Raw genomic sequence first — 26644 nt, 5'->3', positions numbered from 1 at the left:
GAGCTGAAACCAAGAGTTGGGTGCTTAACCAACTGAGCCACCCAGGAGCCCCAAAATAATGATTCTTTAAATGTGGTCTAGGGACAACTTCTTCAGAATTACTCAAGGGCTTATTAAAATGCTGATTACTCCAGCTTTGAACTGCTAGTTTGGAATCTTTTGTGTAAGATTCACCATCTAATAGGCAAAAACTAAATATACGTGTATTTATTTTGCTCAACCCACATGCAACAAAGCATATTTCTTGAGTTTATAGACCTGAAATATTTAATTAAATTTATTAGGTGGATGCTAACAAAATACAAAGTCACATATTTAAATGTTTAATTTACCTCTCCTAGGAAATTGCATAATACTATCACATTATGTCACAACTTCTTGCCATAATGAAGTATTCTTCTAATCATCCTGTTTCAGATCTCTTAATTAGAAATTAGAGACTTGGTTTTCCAAATAATTTTGGAAATTGGCTTAAACCTCAGAATTGAAATACTACTGTTTATAAACTACAGCTCAAATCAGATGCCCCTGGGCTGTTGTGCTCTTGTATTTGAATTATAAGAAAATTACTTACATTTCAGCTAAGCTTTCTGTCTCCATTTTTAAAGATGATGATACGTTTAGATGCCCAGCTAGAATTCAACAATGAAATTACGCCCTATGACTTCTTTCCTTGCAACTTCTTTTGTTTAGAAATTCATAAAAAGAAACTTGACATTTTCTTTCATATTTTTGTTCAGATTTCCTACTGAAGTTTTTGTTATTTCCTCATTTTAATAGTGAATTCTTCAATAAAATACATATTAACTCTAACATTTGTATACTTAGCTGTCTGCAACTGTGACATTCAACTGTGATTCCATTTTCCTCAGGAGAGTGTGTTTTATTTATATCAATAGAATGATTTGAGTGATTAGCTCTGTATAAACCTGGCTCTTTTGTTCCTCTGTGCTTATATATCTGCAGGTAGAGTGGACAGGGGAAGACTGAGGGTCATATTTACTTTGTTTAAAACATGATCTATTTGCCCTTGGCCATTTTTTTTATTAAAGCTCATGTTCACTTATTTCTCAGAGTGCTTAGATTGGTTATATAATTAATAAATGCCCCAATTCTCTAATGAGTTATACCATTTTGTCAGTAGCCTAGTCCCAATTTAAAACAAGAAACATTTATTAATTTGTTTATATTATTTAATAGAGAATTATTTTGTGTCTATTTTCCCAGTTCACTGTTGCCAATACCATATAGAAGGAAATCAACAGTTTTTTCAGAAAAGTACCAGCCTTCTGGTTCCCAAAAGTTTGAGCTAGGCAACTTCAATGACCAAGGAAATTTCTAGTGCATAGTAAGTGCTTAATAAAAATGTGAGCCACTAATAACTATTATTGTCAGGAACAAGGAAGCATAGCACATTTCCCTAAGGAACTGAGATCTTAGAACCCTCAGGATATACACTCTAGACTCCTTGTAGAAGCAATAACTGATGTACCCATCCCACATGGAGTGTGTTGCTCTTCCTCTTGTCAGAAAAGATGAAATCTGCACACGAAGGAAATAAATAAACCCCAAACTGCAACAAAAGGACTACATTTTGTTTTACTCTCTAGCCAGGGCATGGGTTATTCAAAGCAATTATATATACTATATTTTCTTGCTTTGTTCTTATTTCCAGATTATCTCATGTTGCTCACAGAACATCACTAATACCCAGCTCTCTTCCTCTTTGTATGTGACTCTCTGTCAGTCCTCTCTATCTCCCTTTCTTTTTCTGTCTCTCAACACAAAAGGACAAACTGAACATACCATATTATACAGTAATATAATTTATAAGAAAAATCATCTTCTCCAAATCCTAATTGATGTATGAATACCCTTTAAATCATAATTATAACAATTTTTTTCAGAAATTCATTGCTCTTATTACTTTTTATTCTGAATGTGTTATTTTTTTTATCCTGAATTTGCATCTATTATTCCCAAGACCCTTACCCACCTGATAAAAGTGATTAAAAATCAATTTTGGCATGTGGTTACACTGATTAAACTTTTTTGTGATTTTTCACCACAAAATTAATTTTAAAATCTTGTATCCTACAGATAATCTAATGGTCTCTGTAGAATAATTTGCATCAATTAGATTACAAATTCTCCTTAATAATAATCATATTTCTTCTATTATACTGTTTTTTAGGTTTGTAAAACCACACTTATTACATTTGATCAGTGCTTTTTTTCAGTTTCCTGATATTCTATTCAAACAGTCTAGGATGGGCAGAAACATAATCTGAAACAAACTAGATCAAGGAAAACAGAATTCATGATTTTTGATTATTTTATAGCAATAAAATTGGAGGATTCATAAATAAGCTTCTTACTATATGTTTTAGGAATGCTAACCTAAATCATTTTTTTTTCTTTTATCTAACAAGTCCAGAATGTGAAGTCATTGCCATCATTTCAAAATACTAAGCCAAAAATTTAATTTTTCTTTTTTTCAGGCAAAATATAAGACCTGTTTCAAATATAACCACCTACAAGATTTCATTACCACAGTCACAAATGTCTATTCACCATTTAATTTTAATATGCTTCTTTTATCCAGGTGTCAATTTGGATGATGATTTTGCAATTAATATGAATTTAAAAATTTCCCCTATGAGAAATATGAATACAAGGGGAGGATTGTGAAAATCATGATCACTAAACTTTATACACTTTCACACTCCTGCAGCTGCACCTTAGATATTTAATTCCCACTGATTTCAAAAAGAGGTCAGTTTATGGAAATGCTCTACAGGCAAGCAGAGGTTGAATAAGTGCAAAATGCCTGTGAAATACTCAATTTAAGAAAGCAAATTTTAGAAAATGATATCTAGGGAAACCATAAAAATGAAGCATTTTGAGCACTTCATAAAAGCCAAAAAAAAAAAAAAACCAAAAGCAAGAAAACAAGCAACCAAACAAAATAAAAACCCAAACAACTATGACAGATGATAACTACATGTAAGATTTCAGCATATAAAGCTTTTCTACAAGTGATTATTTCTGACACAATAGAGTAAGTCCTACTCCAGTCACTCATACTGAAATAACAATACCTTTTAATAGCTAACTTATTTTGCAAATTTCCATGTGTTTTAGATAGAAATTATATATTAAATGTCACATATCAGAGACAACTTTTTATAATCACTGCTTTTTCAGAAGGTTTTTCTTTATAATTCCCCCATCTTAAAACACATCCCCGTAACTTGGCTACTCCTTCAACAAATGTTGCTCTACTTTTCCTATTCTGCACCTCAAAATCTGTTCCAGAATTCTCTACTCTCTCTACTTTTTCACTACCTACTTTATCCTTAACCTCTAGTAATATGGCTTGCATTTTTACTATTCTACTGTTTCTTGCAATTGCTAGGAGTAGGACAGGATCAGCTTCTCACCCAAGATTGGTAGAGAAGTGCATACCAGTGACATCATACACACGCCAAGAGAGTTCCAAAAGATATCTTTCGAGATGTTCTGGGAGCCAAAGGAGGGCCAAAGTGGTTTTGGTTTTTATTGTCATTAAAGTGCAGTGGTTGCTGGGTTTAGGGTTCCCACATTGGGCTGGATTTTGTGGGGTTTGAATTTCTCCACAGCATCAAGAAAGTGAGCAATGGGGTTTTCCTATCAGATTGCTCAGATGCAGTTTACCCAGATACAGAGCAAGTGAAGAAGAGGAGGGAATGAGATGTTTGCAGTCAAACATCAAAAATGGAGTCAGACACTACATTACCTATTGAAGCAACGTTCTCTGTAGAACTGATACATTTCTGATTGGTAAGTCCAAATGTTTACAGTCAGTCCTCATTGTTCTTCAAAACATGCTTCTCTGTGGTAAATGGTTCTCTGTTATTGGTCAGTCTCTTGTAGCCAGAGGAGAGGGTCTTTGGAAGGGATAGATGCTCAAACTCGGGCTCAATTACTGGGCTTCTACAATCACCTATAGCCCAGTAGTAAGGAGTCATACAAGATAGTGACAGCTTTATTGATTGACATGTAGCTGCAATGAAAGATGAGAAAGAAGGGATTAAAATTCCCAGTGACGGTAGAAGTGTTATGTAAACAAACAATTGTCTGTTAAGCTTGTAAACTCTCTCTTACATTGGTTTCCATAAGAGAAAGTATCTAACCACTAATCCCACCTCATTGGCTATATTTTCTTTCACTCTTTCATGTTTGTTTGCTTTTTTAAATATAAAGCTTTTAAGTATATTCTCTAAGTTCAGTTATTTGACTTACTTTAATACATTATATTTATATTTACTGCTTAGTGTTTTACTAGACATTTTTGCCTACTGATGTGAGATAATTCTCCAATGGGTTTCTCATATTTTGGCTCATCTTGTGAATTAGGCATTGATTTCCTTTTGTTAAAAATTATTTTTTCAAGGATATCAGTACAGAGAACAGTCGGGGGAAAAAAGAGATAGTGTCTCACTCTGGAACAAAGTAAAGGCATGATAACTGTCCTGAATAATAAAGAAAATGTCTCCCTCCAGAGTAATAGGCACACTGCATATGCAAGTATCTCCTTGTCCTCTTTACCGTGCCCTGAGGGAATTGGGATTGGGGAATTAGTGGAGAAAGCTAATGTTCTCTGACCATGGTTAAGCGATTGTGTGTGTGTGTGTGTGTGTGTGCCTGTACTTATGACCCCAGTTGGATGCGATCTCTCTTTACTCAAACTCCTTTAGCAAAAAAAAAAAAAAGAAAAGAAAAAAGAAAGAAAGAAAGAAAGAAAGAAAAGAAAGAGAGAGAGAGAAAGAGAATAATGGATTAGATCATCCTCAAAATTGACTTCTACACTAATAGTCTGTTTATATGAACATACTTAGACCTATATTTTTACCTCTCCCTATTTCTGTCCTCTCCTATAGAGAAATATATCTATGTCTATATCTACCTATTGTTGGAATCTCTAATTAGAAACTGATGAATGCTACAAAGAGCAGGAAGAAAGTGCTACAAAAAGCAGGAAGAAAGTGCACATAAAAGTGAAAGACTGGGTGGTAAGGTGAAATACTATATTATATGGTCAAATATCAAATATGATATAAAATATATAAAAAATATTACCCACAACAGCAAAATTATAGTTTTGCTGTTATTAAAAAGATGAACAAAAACAAATCATGTGTATAATGGCGGGATGTGTTTTTAAGCAGAGCTGGGAAAGCCAAGGCAATAAGTGAATGGGCTCAAGGAACTGGAAGGAGGGCAGAATGGGGGGAAAACAGTGATCAAGAGGCAGAATGATGTGGGTGGTTAATAGAAGTTGTGGCTTCTACTTGTCCTCAAATATTCTCATTCTCCTCTAGTGACAGAATCCAAGTTTTTTCTTGACACATCATTCTACTCTGCTGTCTTAAAAATAAGAAGCTCTAGCACCCATCTTGGGTCATCAGGAGATGGCAGAGAGTTGAGCTAGAAGGAGCAGGTTTTGCTAATAAATTCACACATCTGTCATGTCAACCCAACCCTGGGCTACCTAACTTGGAATTGTTAAGTGAGAGATAAATACTTTCTCATTCATTAGGGCATTACTTTGGGATTTCTGTTTTAATTGTCAAAGCTATTCCTAATTAATACAGGTAGGCAGAGATCTAAAATAAAGTTTTATTGATCATATTAAGGGTTTTAGATATTATTCTTAGTAAAATGGAATGTTACTGAAGGATTTTAATGTGGGTATTTGAGGTGCTGATCTTTAACATTATATGTATTTTTGAAAGATCAATGTCCCTCGGTATGAACAAATAGTTTGTAATGTGATGAATGTCTAAACTTACATTCCAAATCTTCCCCCAGATTATATCATTAGTAATTTTTGATCATCATTTTGAAAAACCAGCATGCCTACATGATATATTATCAATAACAACTTAAAAATTATAAAGAAAGAAGGCAGACACTTATCACACTTTTAACTAACCATAAATCTACTTTGAGGACCAACAAGACTAGATTCCCAATATTAGCTTCACCATTCATTAACAAGGAAGGCTTGGTAAGTTACTTAATTTTACCAGTCAGTGTACTCACCCTTTTTTTTTTAAATTTTAAATTAATATGTTATGTTAATTACCATACATTACATCATTAGTTTTTGATGTAGTGTTCCATGATTCATTGTTTGCATATAACACCGAGTGCTCCATTTAATACATGCCCTATTTAATACCCATCACCAGTCTAACCTATCTCCCCAACCCCTCCCCTCTAGAATCCTCAGTTTATTTCTCAGAGTCCATAGTCTCTCATGGTTCATCTCCCCCTGCCGATTTTCCTCCTTTCATTTTTTCCTTCCTACAATCTCTTTTTTTTTTTAACATATAATGTATTATTTGTTTCAGAAGTACAGGTCTGTGATTCAAAAGTCTTACACAATTCACAGCGCTTACCATAGCACATACCCTCCCCAATGCCTATCGCCCAGCCACCCCATCCCTCCCACCACCCACCATTCCAGCAACCCTCAGTTTGTTTCCTGAGATTAAGAATTCCTCATATCAGTGAGATCGTATGATACATGTCTTTCTCTGATTGAGTTATTTCACTTAGCATAAGACCCTCTAGTTCCATCCACATCATTGCAAATGGCAAGATTTAGGTTTTTTGGTTGGCTGCATAATATTCCATTATATATATACCACTTCTTCTTTATCCATTCATCTGTCGATGCACATCTTGGCTCTTTCCATAGTTTGGCTATTGTGGACATTGTTGCTATAAATATTGGGGTGCATGTACCCCTTCAGATCACTACATTTGTATCTTTGGTGTAAATACCCAGTAGTGCAATTCCTGGGTTGTATGGTAGATCTATTTTCAACTTTTTGAGGAACCTCCATACTGTTTCCAGAGTGGCTGCACCAGCTTGCATTCCCACCAAAATGTAGGAGGGTTCCCCTTTCTCTGCATCCTCGCCAACATCTGTCATTTCCTGACTTGTTAATTTTAGCCATTCTGACTGGTGTGAGATGGTGTCTCATTGAAGATTTGATATGGATTTCCCTGATGCCGAGCGATGTTGAGCATTTTTCATGTGTCTGTTGCCATTTGGATGTCTTCTTTGGAAAAAATGTCTGTTCATGTCTTCTGCCCATTTCTTGATTGGATTATTTATTCTTTGGGTGTTGAGTTTAAGAAGTTCTTTATAGATTTTGGATACTAGCCCTTTATCTGATATGTCATTTGCAAATATCTTCTCCCATTCTGTCGGTTCTCTATTGGTTTTGTTGACTGTTTCTTTTGCTGTGCAAAAGCTTTTTATCTTGATGAAGTCCCAATAGTTCACTTTTGCCCTTGCTTCCTTTGCCTTTGGTGATGTTTCTAGGAAGAAGTTTCTTTGGCTGAGGTCAAAGAGGTTGCTGCCTATGTTCTCCTTTAGGATTTTGATGGACTCCTGTCTCACATTGAGGTCTTTCAACCATTTGGAGTCTATTTTTGTGTGTGGTGCAAGGAAATGGTCCAGTTTCATTTTTCTGCATGTGGCTGTCAATTTTCCCAATACCATTTGTTGAAGAGACTGTCTTTTTTCCATTGGACATTCTTTCCTGTTTTGTCAAAGATTAGTTGACCATAGAGTTGAGGGTCCATTTCTGGGCTCTCTATTCTGTTCCATTGATCTATGTGTCTGTTTTTGTGCCAGTACCATACTGTCTTGATGATGACAGCTTTGTAATAGTGCTTGAAGTCTGGAATTGTGATGCCACCAGCTTTGCCTTTCTTTTTCAACATTCCTCTGGCTATGCGGGGTCTTTTCTGGTTCCATACAAATTTTAGAATTATTTGTTCCATTTCTTTGAAAAAAGTGGATGGTATTGAATGTGTAGATTGCTCTAGGTAGCATTGACATCTTCATAATATTTGTTCTTCCAATCCATGAGCATGGAACATTTTTCCATTTTTTGTGTCTTCCTCAATTTCTTTCATGAGTATTTTATAGTTTTCTGAGTACAGATCCTTTGCCTCTCTGGTTAGATTTATGCCTAGGTATCTTATGGTTTTGGGTGCAATTGTAAATGGGATCGACTCCTTAATTTCTCTTTCTTCTGTCTTATTGTTAATGAATAGGAATGCCACTGATTTTCTGCCTTGATTTTATATCCTGCCACTTTACTGAATTCCTGTATGAGTTCTAGCAGTTTTGGGGTGGAGTCTTTTGGGTTTTCCACATAAAGTATCATATCATCTGCAAAGAGTGAGAGTTTGACTTCTTTGCCGATTTGGATGCCTTTTATTTCTTTTTGTTGTCTGATTGCTGTGGCTAGGACTTCTAGTAATATGTTGAATAGCAGTGATTATAGTGGACATCCCTGCCATGTTCTGACCTTAAGGGGAAAGCTCTCAGTTTTTCCCCATTGAGAAAGATATTCACTGTGACAGGTTTTTCATAGATGGTTTTTATGATATTGAGGTATGTACCCTCTATCCCTATACTCTGAAGAGTTTTAATCAGGAAAGAATGCTGTACTTTGTTAAATGCTTTTTCTGCATCTATGAGAGGATCATATGGTTCTTGTTCATTCTTTTATTAATGTATTGTATCACATTGATTGATATGCGGTTGTTGAACCAAACTTGCAGCCCAGGGATAAATCCCACTTGGTGATGGTGAATAATCCTTTTAATGGACTGTTGGATCCTATTGGCTAGTATTTTGGTGAGAATTTTTGAATCCATGTTCATCAAAGATATTGGTCTGTAATTCTCCTTTTTGATGGGGTCTTTGTCTGGTTTGGGTATCAAGGGAATGGTGGCCTCATAAAATGAGTTTGGAAGTTTTCCTTCCATTTCTATTTTTGGAACAGTTTCAGAAGAATAGGTATGAATTCTTCTTGAAATATTTGGTAGAATTCCCCTGGGAAGCCATCTGGCCCTGGGCTCTTATTTATTGGGAGATTTTTGATCACTGCTTCAATTTCCTTGGTGGTTATAGGTCTGTTCAGGTTTTCTATTTCTTCCTGGTTCAGTTTTGGTAGTTGATACGTCTCTAGGAATGCATCCATTTCTTCCAGATTATCTAATTTGCTGGCATAAAGTTTTTCATAATATGTTCTTAGAATTGTTTGTATTTATTTGGTGGTGGTTGTGATCTCTCCTCTTTCATTCATGATTTTCTTGATTTGGGTCATTTCTCTTTTCTTTTTGATAAGTCTGGCCAGGGGTTTATCAATTTTATTAATTCTTTCAAAGAACCAGCTCCTTGTTTTGTTGATCTGTTCTACTGTTCTTTTGGTTTCTATTTCATTGATTTCTGCTCTGATCTTTATTATTTCTCTTCTCCTGCTGGGTTTAGGCTTTATTTGCTGTTCTTTCTCCAACTCCTTTAGGTATAGGGTTAGGTTGTGTATTTGAGACCTTTCTTGTTTCTTGAGAAAGGCTTGTATTGCTGTATACTTTCCTCTTAAGACCACCTTTGCTGCATCCCAAAGATTTGAACAGTTGTGTTTTCATTTTCATTGGTTTCCATGAATTTTTTAAATTCTTCTTTAATTTCCTGGTTTACCCATTCATTCTTTAGTAGGATGGTCTTTAGCCTCCATGTATTTGAGTTCTTTCCGACCTTCCCATGTGATTGAGTTCTGGTTTCAAAGGTGGTCCGAAAATATGCAGGGTATGATCCCAATCTTTTGGTGCCTGTTGAGACCTGATTTGTGACCTAGGATGTGATCTCTTCTGGAGAATGTTCCAGGGGCACTAGAGAAGAATGTGTATTCCGTTGCTTTGGGATGGAATGTTCTGAATATGTCTGTGAAGTCCATTTGGTCCAGTGTGTCATTTAAAGTCTTTATTTCCTTGTTGATCTTTTGCTTAGATGATCTGTCCATTTCAGTGAGGGGGGTGATAAAGTCCCCCACTATTATCGTATTGTTGTCAACGTGTTTCTTTGCTTTTGTTATGAGTTACCTTGTATAATTGGCTGCTCCCATGTTAGGGACATAGATATTTACAATTGTTAGATCTTGTTGGATAGACCCTTTAAGTAGGATATAGTGTCCTTCCTCATATCTTAATATAGTCTTTAGTTTAAAATCTAATTTGTCTGATATAAGGATTGCCACCCCAGCTTTTTTGATGTCCATTAGCATGGTAAATGGTTTTCTACTCCCTCACTTTCAATCTGGAGGTGTCTTTGGGTCTAAAATGAGTCTCTTGCAGACAGCATATCGATAGGTCTTGTTTTTTTTTTTTTTTTATCCAATCTGATAGCCTGTGTCTTTTGATTGGGGCATTTAGCCCATTTACATTCAGGGTAACTATTGAAAGATATGATTTTAGTGCCATTGTATTGCCTATAAGGTGACTGTTACTGTTTATTGTCTGTGTTCCTTCTGGTCTATGTTGCTTTTAGGCTCTCTCTTTGCTTAGAGGACCCCTTTCAATATTTCTTGTAGGGCTGGTTTTGTGTTTTCAAATTCCTTTAGTTTTTGTTTTTCCTGGAAACTTTTTTCTCTCCTTCAATTTTCAATGACAGCCTAGCTGGATAGAGTATTCTTGGCTGCATATTTTTCTCATTTAGTGCTCTGAATAGATCCTGCCAGTCCTTTCTGGCCTGCCAGGTCTCTGTGGATAGGTCTCTCACCAATCTAATGTTTCTACCATTGTAGGTTATAGACCTCTTCTCCTGAGCTGCTTTCAGGAGTTTCTCTGTCTCTGAGACTCGTAAGTTTTACTATTAGATGTCGGGGTGTTGACCTATTTTTATTGAATTTGAGAGGGGTTCTCTGTACCTCCTGGATTTTGATGCCTGTTTCCTTCTCCAAATTAGGGAAGTTCTCTGCTATAATTTGCTCCAATATACCTTCTGCCCCTCTCTCTCTTTCTTCTTCTTCTGGGATCCCAATTATTCTGAAAATGTTTTGTCTTATGGTATCACTTATCTCTTGAATTCTGCCCTCATGATCCAGTATCTGTTTATTTCTCTTTTTCTCAGCTTCTTTATTTTCCATCATTTGGTCTTCTGTATCACTAATTCTCTCTTCTGTATCTTTTCTCTTAGTAGTTAGAGCCTCCATTTTTTATTGCACTTCATTAATAACCTTTTTTATTTTGACCTGATTAGATTTTAGTTCTTTTATTTCTCCAGAAGGGGTATCTTTATAATCATCATTCTGAACTCTAGTTCTGACATCTTACTAATGTCTGTATTGATTAGGTTTCCCGCAGTTGGTACTGCCTCTTGTTCTTTTTTTTGTGGTAATTTTTTCCATGTTGTCATTTTGTCCAGAGGAGAATAGATGAATGAGAGAACAAAATGCTAATAGGGTAACAATGACCCCAGGAAAATATACATTAAAGAAATCAGAATAGACCTGAAACCAGGGGAAAAGAAAGGGAAAGAAAGAAAAAATAAAAATAATTAAAAATAAAAAAATAAAAGACAATGGTCAAATATAATCAGGCTGGTGCATAGATCAGTGCCACACACTAGGTTTGGGGCATATTGGTCTGTTAGAAGAAAGTGCCTCCCAAAATTTTAAAGAAAGAAAAACGTATATATGTACAAAAATAAGGGTAAATATGAAGGATGGAATATGACTGTAAAGATGAAAATTATAGAAGATTTTATAAAATGAATTGATAAGATAAGAAGTTGTTTGAAAAAGAAAGAAGAGGATTTAAAAAAAAGAAAAAAGAAAAAAAGTGAGAGAATGTGATCAGGCAGGAGACTAGAACAAAGCCAAACACTAGAGATTTAGGGTATATTTTGGTCTGTTAGAAGAAACTGTATCCCAAAATTTTAAAGAGAGAACAACTTGTATACATACCAAAAATAAGGTTAACTAATATGAAGGGATAGAATATGACTCTAAAAATGAAGATAAAAAAAGATTTTGTAAAAAAGGGATTGATAAGATATTGATTGAAAAAGGGAAAAAGAAAAATTCAAAAAAAGTATAGAAAAGGAAAAAAAAGAAAATTAAAAAAATTAACTTTGAAAGACTGAAGAATCATGGGGAAAAAGCCATAAATTCTATGTGCTGTATTCCTCTAGAGCTGGAGTTCTGCCGTTCTCTTTGATTGGTAAACTTGGTCTTGGCTGGCTGTTCTTGCTGATCTTCTGGGGGAGTGGCCTGTTGTTTTGGTTCTCAAATATCTTTGTTGGAGATGGAATTGCTCCACTCTTGCTTGGTCAGGGCTAAGTAATCTGCTCGGGTTTGCTTTCAGGAGTTTTTGTTCCATGCAAGCTTTCTGTACAGCTTTGGAGAACAAGAGTGAAATGGTGGCCTCCCAATCTCCACCCAGAGGAGTCAAGAACTCAGGGCCCCACTCCTCAGTGAGGCCCCAGAGAAAAGCAGTCAATCACTCCCGTCTCCCCAGTCTCCCGCCTCACTCCGTACTCACCCATCCTGTGACCTAGCGTTTCTATCTCTGGCACATGACCTAGTGTGGAGTCTCCAAACACAGCAGATTCCTGTGGTGCACTGTCGCACCATTCCTCCTGGGGGAGAAAGGGGAGTCTCCTCTAATCTGCCGCTTGTTGAGTCCCTGCTCAAAGATCAGTGGCCCAACTGTGCTGTGGATCACAATTTATGGGCCCACCCCAGCTGATAGCCCACTCCTTGGCTCTGTCTCTGCAGCCAGCTTCCCCACTCTGATACCTGGGAGCTATGCCACACTCAGGCACTCCTGGTTTTTCTGTGACCCTGAGGGTCCTGAGACCACACTGTCCCAGCAAGGCTTCCACCCCCCTCTTAGCGGCTGGAGCGACGTCCCTTAGTGGAGCCGACTTCTAAAATTTCAGATTTTATTCTCTGCTTCTCTATCTCTTGCTGGTAGCGCCTGATGGAGGCTCCCTCCCCCCGCTGTCTATCTTCCCATATATCACCTCAGATTCACTTCTCCACAGGTCCTACCTTCCAGAAAGTGGTTGTTTTTCTGTTCAGAGAATCGCTGTTATTTTCTTTGATCTCCTGTTGAGTTCGTAGGTGTTCTGAATGGTTTGATAATTATCTAGCTGAATTCATGAGACCGGAGGAAATTTAGGTCTCCTACTCCTCTGCCATCTTGCTCCTCCTCCTGTACCATATATTTCTTTTTAAGAAAAGGTAAAAATATTTGATGATTGTATAAAGATACTGTGAAATTAATAACTTTTTTTGAATATGCTTTCTATGGCACAAGGCTCTATACAAATTATCTATTTGAAATGGACGTGTGGTCATAAAACAAATTAAATATTATCCTTTAAATTTTGTCCTTTCAAATTATCTATTCTAAAAATGAGCAAAATCAGAAAGTATGCTAAACATGTAGAAATTAAATGAATTAAATTTTCTATCAGTTTAACAAGTTATAGAACGCTTGACAACTCTCACAAAGCTTAATAATAATTATTAAGTAATACCTTCAGTATTTACCATGTTAATGGCATATTGACAAGATGTATTTTACTCTGTGCATATAATTAAAATGAAATAATATAATGGCTTGACTGACAATTGTTTTCAGTTCCAACCTTCCTTCCTGAACACATTTTAAAATATGACTACCTTTGAAGTCAATCTACTTCACATGTGTGCTTTATGATATCACAAGTTTAGGCTTAAGCTAAAATGTAAATCAAACATGGGAAATTTAAACTAGAGGTATTGGGAGAAAATGCAACACAAACCAGGGAAGGGTAATTAAAGAAAAAAAAAAAGCCTTCTTTGGTTGCTGCAATGAGAGACATCTTACAGACTACGATATGAGTGTTTCCAAATGTTGTCTCTCAGCTCCAAGAATATAGGAGGAACTCAAAGATTTTTAAGAGAAGTTTAAATGGAGAAATCATACTTATTTAGTCTCACCATTTAAGTCAATGCTAGTTGTCCAGTTTACTCTCTTTGAACTTAAAATTGGTAGAGATGTCCCCCAAAGAAGTTAATGTTGTCCTGGTTTTCCCAAATGGGAAGAAGGTACACCTAGAGTACTACTTCTTGTCTCAGAGAGTGATTATTAGAGATTTTCTGTTCTAACGAAAAATAAGCAGTGGCTAGCATGTCACCAGATCATATTTGAACTATTCTTTCACATTTATCATAAGTGAAATTTCCTAATTTTCATTTTCTTTTGAACCCTATATTTTTGGTACTCTAATGGTATTTTGAGTGTGTACTCTTATCTAGTGTCATACATCTTCTTTTTTAATTGAACATTTAAAAATTTTATACCATAGTATCTGCTGCTTTGGAATTTGCTTTTGTTATGAGATTATTTATACCAGTGAAAGCTGCCTCTAAGTTAAGCCTCCCCTGCACCTGAGGCACCATCTTTGTTTGAAGGAAAATGAAGTTACAGTCACTGTCTCTGAAGCCTATACATCCTCAGTTTTATTTAGGATTAATTGCTCTGAGGTAAGACTCTTGTGTTTACATTGTTTATTTGTTTTCAAATAGGGGTCTATTAAGATTGAAAAGCTTAATCACTTCCTTTAAGCTAAATTTGCTTTCCATCTAAAACATGTTGGTTAATGTGTTTGTTAGCATTGAATGCCTTCTGTTTTTCTTTCAATTTTTATTTGCTTTCTGACTCAAATATTTGCCTTCTTAACATGATCCCCTGAGTTTGTCTTATTGGGTTTCTCATAATCAAAGTTAGCAAATGAACAAATTCTGTGTATCCTTAAAGTTTTATAAAAAAATATTACACATATTGGATATCCCATCTGAATTAAATGAACATCTAATCCAGTCTTGTTCCCTATTTGATTGTCTGCATGTTTTCTCTTTATCTATCTTTTTTTGTTATTGTTGTCTTATTTTCAATCAGAGCCTCAGCTATATCAATTTTGAGACATATTCTGTCAAAGAACATAACCCTTATCAATAACTATGTTACTTTCAAACTCAATCAGAAACTTTTTGGAGTATTTTATATTAACTCTTCCTACTATTTGTATCCCAAATCTACCCAGTGTCATTAATAACTTAGAATAGCTGTTTTAAACTTTATAGATTGGCACTTCAATTGCTCTTAGAGTGGACTCTGTCCACAGCTTTAAAAGGTCACATCTCAAAAGTTTCCAGAATATTGGCTTCTGCTGAGAGTCCTTCTAGTCCACTTTCTATGATCTTTGTTGGCTTTATTTTGGCTTTTAAGATAATTTCACCTTCATATGTATTTAACTCTGTTATAAGATCTCAGCTTTCCCCATGGAAAAATCTTTTCTTTATCCAACTTAACTAAACTCTTTCCTTCCTTCTTTCTTTCTTTCTTTCTTTCTTTCTTTCTTTCTTTCTTTCTTTCTTTCTTTCTTTCTTTCTTTCTTTCTTTCTTTCTTTCTCTTTCTTTCTTTCTTTCTTTCTTTCTTCTTTCATTTTTCTTTCTTTCTTCTTTCATTTTTCTTTCTTTCTTTCTTTCTTTCTTTCTTTCTTTCTTTCTTTCTTTCTTTTTCTTTTTTTCACTCACCAATGCTTTTCAACCTATAGGAAGACTAAAGTGTATTTCAAATCATTCTAGTTCTTTTTTTTTTTTTTCAGGAAAAAAGCAAAAGCAAAAAGATTTGTTTTCCTTAGATACAATGATCCAGTCTCAAACATTTGTTGGATTTCCTCCTTTTAGACTTATGATAACTCAGAGATTTCTTCTTATTTTTTTTAATCTGTTTTTCTTTAATGGCATGTGCGTGTGTGTGTGTGTGTGTGTGTGTGTTTAATAACAGACATCCAAACTTACTCATCCAATTACTAATAAATATCTATGGAGGGTTTATCAGTGCCACAGTTTTAAGCTCTGAAATCTTAGGTCATGTTCAAAAAAATGCATTAATAAACTCTACTTCAAATCCTCCTTGCAACAATAATTCAAGAAATTATTAACAATATACTGCATCCAAGATAAATATTTGTATTTAAATGATGTGTATTTCTTGTCAATATTATTTACTGATAACCTGTTTTTTATGAATTACATGTAAATGGTGAGGTGTAGCTTCACTGAAGATTAGAAGATACGATTGAGGCAGCTACATGACTAGGAAATTATAAAAGCCCAAGAGACCCTAAAACTGGTCCATGCCCAATCGTCTTGTTCTCTGTAACATATGCATTCCAAGTATGGAGTGACTTGGGAACATTCAGAAACTGCACCTATGGCCTTCACATTATGTTATCACCATGCATATTGTGTGTTGCCTGTCCTTTTTCTTATATTGATGATAAGTAAACTTGACACTGGTGAAGCTTATTGTGCTTTGTAAGTTTGATTGTCAATTTGAAAACAAAATCATTGCTGCTGATTGAGCAGAGTGGGCACTGCCATTCAAAACACTGAAAGGGAAAACAGAATTTGAAAACGCTACTCTTGCATTGCATGCCCCATACTTAGCTTTAACAATTTAAAACTAGGCACTTACTATGCTCCTGGATAACACAGAGAAAACAGCTACATTTAAAACTTTAAAAAGTCTTAGTCTGGTTTGTAGTACTGACTGAAAAGCAGAGTAAAAGAAAAAATATATATTGTTACTGAAGTTCTGCTTGGTTCAAGATGAGCCTTTATTAGAGATATAACTAACCTTTGTCACCTTTTTGTGTATTCAAAATCAAACTGCAACTGTCTTTTTATTAAAGTCCTATTATTAAGGACTTTATAAACGTAATAATTAATGTTACCCACATTGGCCTTTCATGTATTTTTTCCACAAGTTCAATTGAACATTTCTTAAAGTTCATAGTTAATACAACAGAAGTTGTGCACTTAAAGTATTCAAATAATTTATTCAAGTTTCTCCAGTCTAAAACAAATTGGAAGATAATTGCAGAAGACAAAGAGATGGATATAAAAATTTTAGCATTATTTCTGATAAAAGCTAGATGGAGAATGTGACATAGGTCTGTAGACAAGAGGGTACACTAACATTTTTCTCCTTAAGTAGATAGACTTACATGTACAGCCATAGGCCACAGAAGACAAGTATCAGCCTCTCCATGAGGGGTAACCCTTGCAGAATTGAATACATATAGAAACAGAAATTCTGAGCTTGTTCATAGATAATAAAATCCCCCAAAGAAGAGAGAAAAGTTCTGAGTCAAACATGCTCAGCTCCAATCTTATTAGGTTTGGAAAATGGATTTCATCCCTTTTAGGGAAGGATAGGGAATAAGTTATCCTTCTAAATAATACCCCCTTGTTCCTTCCACTATTAGTCTGTAAGTACTGTGAGGGAAAAGATAATGTTTATTTTTCACACAATGTGTACCTAAATCTTTCCCAGTACCCTGTATCAGCCACTTAAACACTCTTTTTTTTTTTAAAGATTTTATTTATTTATTTGAGAGAGAGAATGAGATAGAGAGCATGAGAGGGGGGAGGGTCAGAGAGAGAGGCAGACTCCCTGCCGAGCAGGGAGCCGATGTGGGACTCGATCCTGAGACTCCAGGATCATGACCTGAGCCAAAGGCAGTCGCTTAACCAACTGAGCCACCCAGGCGCCCCACTTAAACATTCTTGAAAAATGAAGAAACAAATCAAGAAAAGAAAGTGAAGAGGAATATTAGTGGTGTTTTTGAGGAATTAAATAGTAGAAAGAAAAGCAAAATTTAGGTAGTTAAGGAAAATTAGATGGTTTGAGTATAAAATTAATTTATCAGCACATGAAATCATTAAATTAAGAGGTGTAATTCAATATGTGAGAGAATTAGCATTGATATATTTTTTAAATGTATTTTTAAAAAGATTTTATTTATTCATTTGAGACACTGAGATACAGAGAGAGAGAGAGAGCATGAGCAGGGAGAGAGGCAGAGGGAGAGGGAGAAGCAGGCTCCCTGCTGAGCCAGGAGCCCGATGTGGGGCTCGATCCCAGGACCCTGGGATCATGACCTGGGCCTAAGGCAGACGCTTAACCATCTGAGCCACCCAGGCACCCTAGCATTGGTTTTTTTAATACTAGTAGCTCTTTTTTTTTAATATTAGTAACTTCTTACTAAAAGTTAGTGGACATATTTATTTATTTATTTATTTACCTAGAATTTAAAATTTTATTTTATTTTTTAAGATTTTATTTATTTATTTGTGAGAGAGTGAGTGAGCACAAGCAGGGGGAGCAGCAGGCAAAAGGAGAAGCAGGCCCCCCACTGAGCAGGGAGCCGGATGTGGGACTTGATCACTGAACCCTGGAATCATGACCTGAGCAGAAGGCAGACACTTAACTGACTCAGCCACCCAGGTATCCCAGGAATTTCAAATTTTAAATATGTGTTCTTGCAAAAGAAAAAAAAAGAAGAAGAAACTAGTGAATTTTGAAGGAAGTATCACTGAAATACATTTTACTTGGTAATAAGAGATAATGTAATGTAAGACTTAACCAGAGTCCTAAGTTTTAGAAAGAAAAAGGTCATTCCCCTCCTCCAACCATGATTTTGATAAAATTTGACATCATAAATGTAGGGAAAAAAAGATCTATAGATCAAGAAAATCATTATTTTTAGTTTAATTTTATAATAAAATAATATGCTTAGTAGGAGATATAATCTTTCACTCAACAAATAATATTATTGGTTTTTAAGTTGCCAGGCTTTCCATCAGTGGCTGAAGATGCATGGAAATATAATGCCCTGTCCTGACTTCATGGAGCTCTGATATATATCTCTTACTAGCATCATTATAAAATCTGCACCTAAAAAAGAAGTGTCATAGATATGCTCCAACAGTATTTTGAAATGACCCTAGGAAGTAAATCTAAACCAAATGAAGGTTTTAGGTAGGTTTCTTGATAAGTAGCAAAACAGATTTCAAAATTAAAAGATATAGTGTAGTGAAGACATTCTTTTAGCTGAGACTGTTATCAGAGGAATCATATATATTGGGTTAGATATATCAAAAGTGGCCTATAATATAAAGCAATGCTTGAGTTAAGAGAGATGATTTTCACCTATGGTCTGAGGTAGAATACTAATTTATTATACTCCCAAATAGATACTATGGAAACTAAGTCTTGCTCTGAGGGAAAAATAGTTAATACTGGCTAAACGTGAAGGCAGGGCTCCAGCCAAGTAGTGGTCTTAGTTTTTAAAATAAGGCTTAGTTGTAGAGAAATATTCAACTATTACTCAGAAACTGGAAAAAAAAAATAATAATAACTCCACTCACATAGAATGGATGCGCACGAAAACAAAGTCTGTAATTGAATAAGCATTCTAACATTGTGGGCTTGTTACATAAATGCACAAAATACTAAGTTTATTGTTATCCAATAAATATAGGTTAAGTAGAGTTAAAATTGGTAATAAGGAGAGTGACAAGTTAGCTTTTAGTGGTAAAGTAAAATTAATGATTAAGATAAATTTTATTTTTTCTAAAAAATATAAGAAAGAAATCAAGCTTGTAAAAAATATTTGAGGTGAAAAAAGAAACAAAGCTTGTGAGTATATCCAGGACACTGCATACTAGTTAAGACTAAATTGGAAGCATAGAATCAAAAACACATGTTAACAATGATTTAAAGAAACTTCCAACTACTGCCTAAGGTGTAGAAAGCTAAGAATCTAACGCTCCCAACCTAATGATAATATAAAAGTAGATAATCTATAACATTAACAATTTTTGAACCCATCAGAGAGCTGAAATTGCATGACAAGACAGTAGTTAGAATTTAAGGAAAGTCAGTCTCCTTCTAAGGAGAATCAAGGTGTGAGTATTTGCTTCCATGTGGTGAGCATGGGAAGAAGACAGTCATTGTACAAGTGGGTCTTGTATAAGTGGGCCTCAGTGAAAATTTTCAGTGAATTGCTAACTGCTGGATGTTGCTTGATAGAAGAGTGTAGAATCTCAGGGGTCCACTGACATAAGAATTCTTAATTATTTACACAGTCTTCCATTGGTTCTCCTGAGGTATTCACAAGAAAGATTGAGGAAAAGAAGGAAGACAGGAGAAGGCATTCCTGGGTGGTGCAGAACTGGAGAAGGGTGCAGTCACCACTTGGAAAAAGCACAAAATCCCACTCACAACTTTCTGACCTAAGGAACAAAAGCCTAAAGTAAACATAGAGGCACAAAAAAAAGATTTTAAAAAGAATTGGGAGGATTAATTAGAATTTTATTGATTCACTTCATATTTGGTTCTGTAATTTTACCCAGGTCTTAAATAACAAAATGCATTTAAAATGTCACTGGTTTTTAAATTATTTTTCTCTCAATGTGGCACATAACAAGCATATATTAAGTATTCTATTTCAACTTCAAATGGTGAGTGTTAAAATTTCAAATGAAATAGTTTAAGTGTTTCCTTAAAAATATTTAATAATATTAAAGGAGAAAATTTTAAAAACTAAAAAAAAAAAAAAAAAAGTACCAGAGACCTTCCTTCTTAGATTTGCTCCAAGGAAAGTTGATATTTTTTTTCCTTTTTTTTTTTTAAGATCTATTTATTTGAGAGAGTTTGAGGAAAAGAACACAGTGGGGGAGGGGCAGAGGGAGAGGGAGAGAGTATCTCAAGCAGACTCCCCACTGAGTGAGGAGCCCAATGCAGGGCTCACTCTCATGACCCTGAACTTGAGCCAAAATCAAGAGTCAAATGCTTAACTGGCTGAGCCACACAGGTGCCCCAAAAGTTGATATTTTCTAGGTAATCTAAATAACCCATCCCCACTGAGGCTGCTGCCACCCCTAATCCTAACCACCACCTTCACTACAATTGACAGCAGATCATATGAGCTTGTTTATTTCCATCATAATACTTGCTGCACACACTATAACTTGTTCTAGATATACTGTACTCGTGACTTCATCACTAATGCCCAGTAACTAAAAACTACTTAAAAGATAATTGACATTAAAATGTTAAGTTTTATTCTCTCCACTTATTAAGGTCAAGAATGATATGGAAATTCTGTAAATTCATGATAGATCTAGTCTTCCTTTGTATTGTTACTTAACTCTCCTAAGGGGTCACTCTCAACCTTATGATTTAAGTTACTTCCAATGAATATCTGTATTTTGTCCAGCAGAGATGGTAACAGAAGAAAAGGAGTTGCTTCCCTGACATCAAAGTTACCTCTTGGAAGTTGCCTGGATAATTTTGGCTTCTATTTCATTCACCATATCTAGCTATTAGAGAGATAGGGAAATATCACTTTTTCTGGGCAGCAATATGAAAAGCTAAAATTTGGTGGGTTTAATATCTAGAAAAAAATGAAGTTGAAAAGTCCTGAATTAACCAAAAAAGTGCTATCATGGTTGCAACTTCTATCACTGTTCAATTTTCTTTTCCTGGGTGTTTAAAAATAGGCAGAGTGGCTTACAGTAATTTTACTGAAAAAAATTAAAAATAATAATAAAGAAAATCTTTGCAAATCATGTAGTAGTAATAGTGCAGATTTTAAGATTATGTAACTAGAGCAAAATTAAACAAATTAGTCTATTTGATTTTACTGAAAATACATTTAACAGTCTTGTGCAGCTAAGATGAGAGAGGAATGAGTATTCTTAATATTATAATAACAATAATATTAGATCATAAGATTTTAGTGATTAAAAAAGTCTTGGAGATTTTTAAATTCCAATTCCTTATTTTATAAACAAGGAAGTTAAAGTGCATAGGTTTTTAAATGTCATTCTCAAAATCACAATGCTGGTAGTAAAAGAGATGGGAGTGGATACCAGTCTCATCTCTTCCTATGCTTTTTATTTTAGAACATGCTGTCAGGTTAGGTTTTTAATAATGGTATCATTTAAATAAGGGGGCTCAGCTTACTGTCTAGTCTGTATGCCCACTGTAATATGAATGTGGAAAAAAAGCTATTATTGATTGGCTGTCATTTTTTGTTCAGACTCCATTATCCAAATTGTGGCTGAAGTTTATTTTTTATTTTTTTGAAGATTTTATTTATTTATTTGAGAGAGAGAGAATAAGAGACAGAGAGCACGAGAGGGAAGAGGGCAGAGGGAGAAGCAGACCCCCCGCCAAGCAGGGAGCCCAATGTGGGACTCGATCCCGGGACTCCAGGATCATGACCCAAGCCGAAGGCAGTCACTTAACCAACTGAGCCACCCAGGCGCCCGTGGCTGAAGTTTATATATTTTCAGAGTACAGACTGATGGGGAATATATTGGGGATTAGAGAAGCAAATTCATCTTGGGAATTTGAAAGATAGATGAGTATCTATGTCCCCAGCATACTTTGAGCTGATTCTTCCCTGTATTCTTTGAGGTGAAGAAATGGATGTCCAGTGAGAAAAAGATTCTTGGAATAGCTACCACTTTCCTAGAAGTCTCAGTCAGATAGTGAATACAGAACCTTCCCCATCAATATATAAGTCAAAGCAGTCAATAGCCTTAAGATTGTACCAAACTGCAACTGGGATTAAACAGATTTGGAAGAGTGTATGTGAATTCCAGAACACCTAGTTTGCTAACAGTATAAATTCACCCCCAGAATATTAGTTAACTTTGCAACAATGTGATCTAAAATATATATGATTTAATATTTTGGACTCCATCATGTCAGGATGTTACTATTATCATAACTAGTTTTGATATTCAGCCTGTATATAGGTACAGCTATACAAATTATTCAAATAATGAGATTTGTTTATACCAGTTGGTAAATAGCCAATAGCCTAATCTCTGCAACCTTTTTCAGATCAAATTTGGGTCAAATCTGGATTTGTTCAAATACAAAAATAATAACTCTTTATTTATTATGATATTTATATCACTATATTTATGCTATAGACTGACTTCATTCTGACTGGTCTGAACCCATATCTTTCCTAGTGTAAAATTTTGAAAATTACTTCTAATCATAACCAACCCAAGTTAAGCTTTCTAAATGTTATTTTCCTCTGACTATTCATTATTGCGTGGTCTTTTTATTTTGAAGTAATCTTCATTAGTTCTCTCACTGCCTCCCTTTATCTTAGTATCTTGACCAGTGCCTTTATGAATAAATGTGTTTATTCTTCCTGAAATAAAAAAAAATAGCACAATGCAATGTTTTTAAGAAATATAAATACATTTTACATAAAAGTTATTTGGATCGGGACGCCTGGGTGGCTCAGTTGGTTAAGCATCTGCCTTTGGCTCAGGTCATGATCCCAGGGCCCTGGGATCAAGTCCCCCATCAGGCTCCTTGCTCAACAGGGAGCCTGCTTTTCCCTCTGCCTGCCACTCCCCCTACTTGTGCTTTCTCTCTCTCTCTGACAAATAAATAAATAAAATCCTTAAAAAAATATTTTTATTAATAATTAGTTGAAAACAAGTTATTTTATTTCAAAATATGCATATTTTAAATTAGCATTTTCAGTATAACATACTTATTAACAAAACAAAAAGAGAAAATACCAAGTAAAACAAATCATTTTCTACCCACCACAGCTTTGTATTAAAATACCAAACCAATATATTTAGATGTCACATACAGGTATTAGTGAATTCGTTATTCTGTTTTATAAACATTTGCGAAACAGCTAAAATGTTTGAGGTTTTGTGGTAGGTCGATATTAGAGGCACTTTCCTTCTTTTAATAAGCTTCTTATCAGGAAAATGGGAAAGCAAAGGGGCAAATGAAGTTCATTTAAATTGTGAAATATTTCATAAGACCCTTATGAAACATTTCACAAGACCCTCCCCCCATAGAGGATCAGTGTATGCTCATGACATGGTGAATCCCTAAAATCTGGAGTTTTGAAACCCAGTGTCCACCTGAGATAAAACACCAGAGCACTGTGCTGTCAGGTGGGCAGACAGTTCAGAGACAGGCAGGATAAAGGCAGGGATCTGACTGACAGAATTCTGGGACCAAGAGAGGAAATTATTTGCTCTTCTGTGAGGGCTTCCTACTATTTGTAGCAGGTGTGAACTCCCCTTTCCAGGGACAAGAGGTGGCCAACACTATTTTCAACCTTCTCATCAGCATGGACAGACTTCAGCAAGCAGCACAGCCCACACAGTGTAGTCTTGAACCACTTACACCAACTCTCACCCTCCTGTGTTCTGTAAGTGCCACTTTTGATAGGGTAAGAGTGATTGAGAGCCAGAGCAACAGCAGATCCCTCCCTCTCAGGACCAGCACAATCCCCACAACCCTGCACACACCAGGTCTACTGTTTATAGAGTGTTGCAATGTTTGAACTCTGGTGGAAATAGGAACAGGTATAGACTTTCCTAACACACAAAAGACAGAGATGTAGACAAATGCCAAGATGGAGGAATTCATCCCAAAAGAAAGAACAATAAAGTTCACAGCCAGGGAACTAATCAAAATGAGATAAATAATATGTCTGAATCAGAATTTAAAACAACAATAATAAGGATACTAGCTGAGCTTGAGAAAGCATAGGAGAAACCAAAGAGACACCCTTACCACAGAGATAAAAGACCTAAACACTAGTCAGGCCCAAATAAAAAAGCTATAACTGAGAGGCAAAACTGACTGGATGTAATGACCATAAGGATGGAAGAAATAGAGGAATGAATAAGTGATAGAGACGATAAAATTATGGAAAATAATGAAAAATGAAAAGAAGAGGGAAAGAAAAATATTGGATCACAAATGTAGACTTAAGGAACTTAGCAACTCCATTAAAACATAATAACATTCATATCATAGGAGTCCTGAAAGAAGAAGAGGGGGGAAAAGGGCAGAAGGTTTATTTGAGAAAATTATAGCTGAAAACTTCCCTAATCTGGGGAAAGAAACAGACATCCAAATCCCAGAGGCACAGAGAACTTCCATCAAAATCAACAAAAGCCAGCCTACACCAAGACATATTGGTAAAATTTGCAAAATATGGAGATAAGGAAAGAACACTAAAATGCAGCAAGGTAAAAAAAAAAAAAAAAAGAATAATCACTAACCTACACAGGAAGACAAATCAGGTTAGCAACAGATCTCTCCACAAAAATTTGGCAGGCCAGAAGAGAGTGGCATGATATAATCAATGTACTGATTGGGGAAAATTTGTAGCCAAGAATACTTTACTCAACAAGGCTGTCATCCAAACAAAAACTGAAGGAATTCATGATCACTAAACCAGCCCTACAAGAAATATTAAAGGGGACTCTTTGAGTGGGAAAGAAACAACAAAAGTAATAAAGTCTAGAAAGGAGCAGAGAAAATCTCCAGAAACAAGGACATTACAAGTAATACAATAGCACTAAATTCATATCTATAGATAATCACTCTGAATATAAATGGGCTAAATGCTCCAATCAAAAGGCATAGCATATCAGAATGGAAAAACAAAAACAAACAAACAACAACAACAATAAAAAACAAGACCTAGCTATATGCTGCCTATAAGAAACTCATTTTAGACATAAAGATACTAGCAGATTGAAAGTGAGGAGATGGAGAACCATCAATCATGCTAATGGACACCAAAAGAAAGCCAGAGGAGGCCATTCTTAACAAACTAGACAAAAAGATTTTAAACCAAAGACTGTAACAAGAGATGAAGAAGGTCACTACATCATAATAAAGGGGTCTATCCAACCAGAAGATCAAATTATTGTAAATATTTATGCCCCCAACTTGGGAGCACCCAAACATATAATTTAATATCACACATAAAGAAATCCACTGATAACAATAAAATAGTAGTAGGGGACTTTGACATCCACTTTCAGAAATGGACAGATCATCTAAGCAGAAAATCAACAAGGGAACAATGGCTTCGAATGACACACTGGACAAGATGGACTTACCAGATGTATTCAGAACATTTCATACTAAAGCAGCAGGATACACATCCTTTTCAAGTGCACATGGAACATTCTCTAGAATAGATCACATACTGGGTCACAATTCAGACTTCAACAAATACAAAAAGATCGAGATCATACCATGCATATTTTCAGACCACAATGCTATGAAATTTGAAGTCAACCACAAGAGAAAATTGGAAAAAAACACAAATACATGGAGGTTAAGGAACATCCTAACTAAAGAATGAATGGGTTAGCCAGGAAATTAAAGAATAAATAAAAAAGTACATGCAAGCAAATGAAAATGAAAACATGATAGTCCAGAACCTTTGGATGCAGTACAGGTGGTCATAAGAGGGAAATATATAGTCTTGACAGGCATACCTCCAGAAGCAAGAAAAGTGTCAAATACACAACCTAAATTTACACCTAAAGGAACTAAAAGGAATAGTAAATAAAACCTAAAGCCAATACAAGAAAAGAAATGACTGAGATTAGAGTAGAAATAAATGATATGGAAACAAAAACAATGACAAGAACAACAACAAAACAGAACAGATCAACCCAACTAAGAACTGGTTGTCTGAAAGAATTAATAAAATTGATAAACCCCATCCAGACTTATAAAAAGGAAAAGAGAAAGGGCCCAAATAAGTAAAATCATGACAGAAAGAGGAGAGATCACAACCAACACCACAGAAATACAAACAATTATAAGACAATAATAACATAGGAAAAGAAAAATTAAGTAACATTGTGAATTTCATATTAATAACGAGTGAAGCCAGGATTTAAACCTAGTTAGGCTGTCTTCTGAACCTTTGGTCTTAAACTACTGCATAGTGAGTCCTTAATCATGGCAGTATACCATTTCTCTTCATACTAACATGACACTTTCCAGCTTTTTTTATCCTTTGTTCTGAAAATGCATTTGGAATGAAGTAATATATTATTAAAGATT

Source organism: Mirounga leonina, unplaced genomic scaffold, assembly GCF_011800145.1.
Source record: "Mirounga leonina isolate KUSES-001 unplaced genomic scaffold, KU_Mleo_1.0 Mir_153, whole genome shotgun sequence".
Taxonomy (NCBI): domain Eukaryota; kingdom Metazoa; phylum Chordata; class Mammalia; order Carnivora; family Phocidae; genus Mirounga; species Mirounga leonina.
Note: the sequence above shows the minus strand (reverse complement) of the source record.